This window comes from Gracilinanus agilis, chromosome 6 (genome assembly GCF_016433145.1).
Source record: "Gracilinanus agilis isolate LMUSP501 chromosome 6, AgileGrace, whole genome shotgun sequence".
In the NCBI taxonomy this organism is placed as follows: Eukaryota; Metazoa; Chordata; class Mammalia; order Didelphimorphia; family Didelphidae; genus Gracilinanus; species Gracilinanus agilis.
Window position 1 is genome coordinate 51,302,040 of NC_058135.1, and position 7,740 is coordinate 51,309,779.

The window sequence follows — 7,740 nt, forward strand, 5'->3', positions numbered from 1 at the left end:
CAAAGGGCTATAAAAGAATGCCTGCCCTTTGATCCAGCCATACCATTGCTGGGTTTGTACCCCAAAGAGATCATAGATAAACAGACTTGTATGAAAATATTTATAGCTGAGCTTTTTGTGGTGGCAACAAACTGGAAAAAGAGGGGATGTCCTTCAATTGGGGAATGGCTGAACAAACTGTGGTATATGCCGGTGATGGAATACTATTGTGCTAAAAGGAATAACAAACTGGAGAAGTTCCAGGCGAACTGGAGAGACCTCCAGGAACTGATGCAGAGTGAAAGGAGCAGAGCCAGAAGAAGATTGTACACAGAGACTGATATACTATGGTAAAATTGAATGTAATGGACTTCTGTACCAGCAACAATGCAATGACCCAGGACAGGTCTGAGGGATTTATGGTAAAGATGCTACCCACATTCAGAGGAAGGACTGCAGGAGAGGAAACACATAAGAAAACAACTGCTTGAACGTATGGGTCGGGGTGGACATGATTGGGGATGTGGACTCGAAATTACCACACCAATGCAACCACCAAAAATTTGGAAATTGGTCTTGATCAAGGACACATGACAAAACCAGTAGAAATGTGCGTAGGCCATGTGTGGGGGCATTTCGGGGGTGTAGGGGAAAGTAGGAGCATGAATCATGTAACCATGTTAAAAATGATTATTAATAAATGTTAAAAAAATCTAGCATATAAACTCCTAGAAAAACAGTACATCTCCCAGTAAGATATAATGGGTTTTTAAATGATTATTTCCACAGTTCTCAGCATAGTCACTAAACATCATTACATGTCTTTTCCTACTAAGATGATTCTTTAAGCCTACTAATACTTCTTAATCTTCCTTACTTTACTACTTTCTGGTGATCTCTTCTTTTTTTTATTCTCCCAATAAGGGCTCACAAATCAACTCATCCAACATTCATAAGCTGAGCACTTTTAATATTATATCACCTAGATTTCCCCCTCTAGCCTATCTCCACTACTCATGTATGAATAGGCTATGTCTTCTGATAAAAATCAGATCTCCTTGAAAATCAGTATGGTATAATGATTAGGGAGCCAACGTCATTGAGAAAGCTGGGGGTTCAAGATTTCCTTCTTAAATGACTAATATAGAAATGTGTTTTGCATGACTTTACATATATAATGGATATTGGATTAATGGGTAGGGGAGAGGCTGGAGGAAAAGAAAAAATTTGGAACTGAAAAATTTTTTAATGTTTCAAAAATGATGGTAAGGTACTTGAGGATGGTATGATTAGAAAACTGGGATTGAAGGCATTATTCAATTTATATTTCTTTGGATTCCCTATAGCAAGTACAATAGAATCCCTATAGAAAGTACATAGATATTGCTTTGTTTGTTATGCAAATATATAATATACCTATAAACATATATAAGTATTGTTATAGTTTTTCATATATATTGTTTAAAGAAAATAAAGATTTGCTTCTGACACAAACTTAGTTTGTGACCCTGAATTTGCCATTTAAGCTCTTAATGTTTCCTGCAATTATTAGGTACAGATCATTTGCTATCTGTGTTGGTAGGACTTCCCTATTATAAGGATGATATTGCGTGCTCGCTTATTTTATTTTTATGTTATACCAATAAAATCATAGGTGCTGATAAAAAAAACCAAAATACTAAATTTGAGCAAATTATGAATTGGAGAGCAAGGTTTTCCTTTCTAGGGAGGCTGAAAGTCAGATTGGATAACAAGGTAATGATAATTGTTAGCATTTCAGAGAAGATGTGAGAAAATAGGACACTAATACACTGTTGGTAGAACTGAAGCAAATCGACTATGCCCAAAAGGCTATTAAACTTTGATCTGTCAAAGGGTAAGGAAAAGGACTTATACGTACAAAAATATTTATAGCAGTTCTTTTTATGGTGGCAATATATCTGATAGTAGTTTTTCAACTAGTATTTCTTGGACCTTTCTATCTATATTTAACTAAACACTGAATATAGTAAGCAAAAAAAAATAAATAAATAAGAAAAATAAATAAATAAATCCAGTCCCTGACCTTAGGGGGCTTACTTTCCAGTAATACAAAAAGGAAACTAAAAAAGAATGGAGGAAAAGGAAGATACTTGAGAAGTCTGGTGAGAAAGGAAGAAATGGGTGTCATCCTGGAGAGGAAATTCTAGAAGGATCTAATCAGAGATTTAGGAAGAGGAGTGAGGGTGGGAAAAAAAGGAACCTTATGAGGAGTGAACTCTGGATCTATAGTGATCTTCTATGATGAAGAGCTTAATGGGGCATGGTGGGAATATCTGGAGTGCAGTCAAGTGAGGAATTATTCTATTAATTATTCTATTAATATTAATTCTATTAATTATTCATATTCTAATACCAAAATATGAGGAAAATTAGATACTGAAATGTCTTGCACTAAACTCACATCATATTATTGTTTGCCAGCTTTTGAGTGAAATATATACTAGTGAATTGTTCTACCAAAATGCTAAACACTGCTTTTTGCTTTTTTATTTAACTATCTGATTCATTAAGGTACTGAAAAAAGAAACCATGTCTTATTTGTTATTTGATAATAACTTTTGACTATTTCCACAGGTCTGCCACGAGCAGAAAATGCTTGGCCATTCAGAAATATCTTGCTTTAAATATCCATGAAGTAGTTTCAGTTGAGATTTCCATCAGGAAAAACTGTTTCAACTTTTTGACAATCTGTCATCACTTGCTTGGGCTATTTGCAAAGCTGCCCCAAAATGTGCCTTTTGATAATTCCCTTGTCATAAAAAGGGAAAAATACAGTAACAAAAGTGGCAGACTAGCTCAAAGTTCCCTCGCCATAAACTGTCAAGTAACCTTTTAGTCAAAAGCAAAAAGCTTAAAAAAGAATTTGAGGCAAATATGCTTCAGTTACCACAAATTCTGCCAGAAATGGTCAACCTTCTGTCTTTCCCCATGCTCCATCTCAATGTATGATACTTCCTTGAACCCTTCATACCCAGGCATCATTGTAAAGCATTATTCTAATGTACATAGAAGAATAGGATTCTGAATCAGAAAGGAAAATAATGTAATTCAATCATTTGTTATTTTAGTTTTTGGTTTTCATTTCTAGCACCTAGGCAACTAGATATTGTAGTGGCTAGAGTTCTGGACCTAGAATGAGAGAAGATCTGAATTTAAATCTAATTTTAGAAATTTACTATCTGTATAAACCTAGCCAAGATATATAACCACTATCTGCCTCAGTTTCATAAATAATAAAATGGAAATAATAATAACATCTACTTCCTATGACTTTGTGTGGATGAAATGAGAGATGATATTAGTATAAGGAGAAAACACAAAAAGGAAACTAAAAAAGAAGGGGACATAAGGAAGATACTTGAGAAAACTGGTGAGAAAAGAAGAAATGATCTGGTCTGGGGTATCTCTTTAAATGCTCAGCAGAGTACCTGGCATATAGTAGATTCTTAAAAAATGATTGTTTTCTACTTTCCTTCCCTCTTAGTGGCCCTTTAAGGTTGTGACAATGGTCCATGGTGTTAGCAATAAAAATTCTTTATTACTTTAAAATATATTTTTATTTTGTTAAATATTCCAAATCCATGTAAAAATTTGGCATTCCTTTTTAAAATTGTAAGTTCTAAAGTTTCTTCCTTTCATGCCTCTCTCCTCCTTAGGAAGGCAAGCAATATGGTATCAATTATTCAAGTGAAGTCATGAAAAACATATATCCATATTATTCATATTATGAAAGAAAATACAAACAAAAAATAAGAAAAGTTAAAAAAAAAGATTCTTGAATCACCATTAAGATTTCATCAGTTCTTTCTCTTGAGATGGAGAGCACTTTTCCGCTTAGGCCTTTTGAATTATCTTGGATCATTGTCTTCATCAGAGTAACTGAGTCTTTCACAATTGATCATCCTTACAACATTACTGTTCTTTTGGTTCTGCTCATTTCAATTTACATCAGTTCATATAAGTCTTCCCTTTTTTGAAACCATCCTGCTTGAACCAGGAAAAACATTGTACACAGTAACTGAAACATTGTGGAATGATCAAATGTGATTGACTTAGCTACATTAGATAGTAATGCAATGATTCAGGACATCCCAGAAGGGCTTATAAGAAAGAATGTTATCCACATTGAGAGAAAAAACTGTGGGAGTAGAAATACAGAAGAAAAACATATAATTTATTACTTGTATATATGGGTATAGGATTTAGGGTTTGGGTTTTTAAAAGATGACTATTACAAAAATGAATAATATGGAAATATGTGTTGAGGATAATACATGTATAAGCCAGTGGAATTGCCTGTCAGCTCTGGGAGAAGGGAGAAAAAAGGAGAGGGAGAGAGCATGAATCATGTAACCATGGAAAAATACTTAAAAATACTTAAAAATAAATTTGAAAAATGGAATAAAAAAACCATTCTATTTGTCGTTTTCTTGACAGCTCCCAAAGTTGTTGCTGCTTCTGTCGCCACCACCTTTCCCCACCACTGGTATTTTATCCAAATAGACTCCAGCCTACTGTATCCTAGATTTCTCTTCCTGCCCTACAAAAATTTCTCATTGACTTTTTGTTGGTTCTGATACCCCAGAATTCAATTTGAGGCATTATTTTAAAGTTGTTTGAGGACAATGTTGGGAGAGCTCAGCTAAGATCTTTTCCTACCCATGGGTCCATCCCCTGGAAGTCAAATAAATTTCTTTAATACCTCCTTAAGCAGTAAACAATGCCCCAAATATATTACATATATATGTAGATATTTCCCTACACATATAAATATAACAATTATGTACATATATTACAAAGTATAATGACATATGTAATTTTGGAAGTATTTGGATGATTTGGTTCTGAGATGATTTGAAAATATTATGTTATCATTATAATTGTTTTAAGCATTTAATGAATAAATTTAAAAGACAATTATTATGAGTAGTATATTAAATCATTATGGAGGTTCACAACACATTTTTGGTTGTTAGTGTTGAAAAGAGTTTGAAGAGCAAGAATTAAAAAAATCAGGTCATCTCTGGAAATACATTGCAACATGCTTGCTCTTGTCCCATTTTTTTCCAACAACTTTACTTACTCTATGTGCTTCTCACTCTCTCTACATAATTACTTCAAAAACTAATAAGTCATAGGACTAGAAGAAACTCAAGAGGAGATGTTCTCCTCTACAGATCTCTTTAAAATAGTATACTCATTTCCAAAAAGATGATATCTAATCTCTTCTGGGGTCCACCTAAGGCAGGCAATTACTCAACTTTATGCTACATAAAATTGTGTCAAATAACTAACTACAAAACAAAACAATACATTTAAAGCAGCCTATCAGAGCACGGGGAAAAGTAACCTGAAATCCAAGATCTGAGTTCAAATTCAGACACACATAGTATGTATAACTCTAGACAACTCACTTAATCTCTAAGTATTCTAGGGAGCTATCTAAGCTTCTAAACAGTAAAAAATGTGCAGAACTATATTCCTAGTTTCTCACCAGAGGTTTGCCTATCACAGTTCCAGTCCCTATCCCTATCCACTTATCACATAACTAAGATAAAATTGTGTTAAATTTTAGAAAATTTTAGAATTTTGATAGGTTTAATTTTTTGAGCCAATTTAATAATGTCTCTCATTTGAGATTATCATATAGAAAATATATGTATATGTAACACATTCATGTATACACATCTGCATATATATTTATGCATGATATATATAATTTGTGTATATTTTCATTTTGTATATACACATGTATTCAACATGTGAACTGCTTGTTATATATAACTAGGTATTTTATAAATATTATAAATGCATATACATGTGTGTACATGTATATGTAGGTACATCTCCATTGAGTAAAATTAATTTTTTTACTTATTTTGTATTACTTATTATTAATTTTGTATTGTTAATTTTGTATTACTTATTATTAATATTTCTCTGCAAAATTTTTCTTAGACCTCAAGTTTCAAATATCTTTGTGCTCTCAAGCTAAAGTTATTTACACCCAGGTCTCAGTGCACCTAACTGGGCTGGGACCTTTAATTTTTAATTAAAGGCTTTCAAAGGATAAAAAAGCCCTTTATTTACAGATAAAAACAATCTCCCTAATGTATTTGAAAGCAGTCACTGAACCTACTAGGGTGAACCTTCACTTACCTAAAGAATAATCCCTCCACCCTTCCACTATTGAGGAGTTGAGAACTCTAAATCTTCATCCTCTTTCAAAATATCCACCAACTAGGACTGCCAGGGGTGGTCCAAAGGACAAACTATCAGGCCAATCAGAAAGAGAACACACCTCCTTGTAAAAGAGAGTGTCACAGCTTATGGAAAATCTTTCCAGGTAAGAGGTAGACACAAAGTACCTATCTTTAATTAATTCATTACATATCACTAATAATAAAAAAAATGTTATTCTCAGAAAAATGACTTCATTTTATTTATTGGCTAAAATCCAGGTAATACATGGATATAGTTGTATATGGATTACATTTACTCCATTACTGTGGGAAATATATGTAAGGTAATGGGGTCACCAGGGATATTATAAATAAACTAAGTGGTTTGTGGGAACACACACACTGGGATTTATGAGAGACTAGACCTGGACATTGAAGACTTGAACTGCCAAGCAGCTCCTAACTGTCAAAAGGGACCATTGACCAACTGCCTTCCTGAGCCAGAGGCTTTGAGCCCCATAGGCAAGGTAACAGGATATAACTAGTTTAATAATGAACAATTAAAAGGAGGGATAGGAATGTCTACTCTAAAACCATAACACCTAAATGACAAAAACCCACAGGGAAAGGGAAGGACTTATTACTACACTAACTTAGTTATCTAAACTAACAGGGCCCAAGGAGCTGTAAATGGGGTCTCTGGGTGACTGCCTCAGATCTGGAACCTGCCAGGCTTGAGCAGCTCAGCTAGGGGCTTTGTGGCATTGGGATTCTCACTGCAATCCACTGATGATCTCTGGATGCCAGGAGTCAAGATGATCTCAGATACCATGTTGTAAGGGAGTGCTTGAAATGCTGTCCACCAGATTTTCAAAACTTCTCCTTCTTCCTTTGGCACTGTAGATCTTGTCCTCTTTGCTAGATGCCACACCACACAGGATCCCAGGGGAAAATCAGGATGCAAGGTGTCCTTTTCCTCTGAGTTCTCCCAGGGCTCACCATAGTTTGTGTTAACTCCTAATGGAGTCCTTTCTCAGAGCCAAGTCACTTCTTCCTGCTCCCTCATTCCAACTTGGAATTCCCAGCTCCAGCTCCTTCCTGCTATGTACAACTTAATTCCTAATCACTAGCTAATCTAATCTTCCTCACAACATTACATATGTATATATTTATGGGTGGTTTCTATAATATATACATAATTATATGTAAAATATATTAACCAAAAGCCTACAAATACTTATATTTTATATTATATGTAACTATAAGTTAAATAAAATTATATTATATAATATGATAAAATAAATAAAATATATAAATATAAGTATTTACATGTATAAAACATTGTTACTTATATACAAGTGTACTTATGTGTATATGAGTTATTATACATACAATTATATAATACATATATGTGTATGTATTATATTTATGTATCTATACACATACAGTGGGGTGCAAATGGGGGGAAAGGGAAGAGATGGTAGATGATGCCTATCATTCATGTCTACTCATATTTAATAGAATATTAGATTGAGGA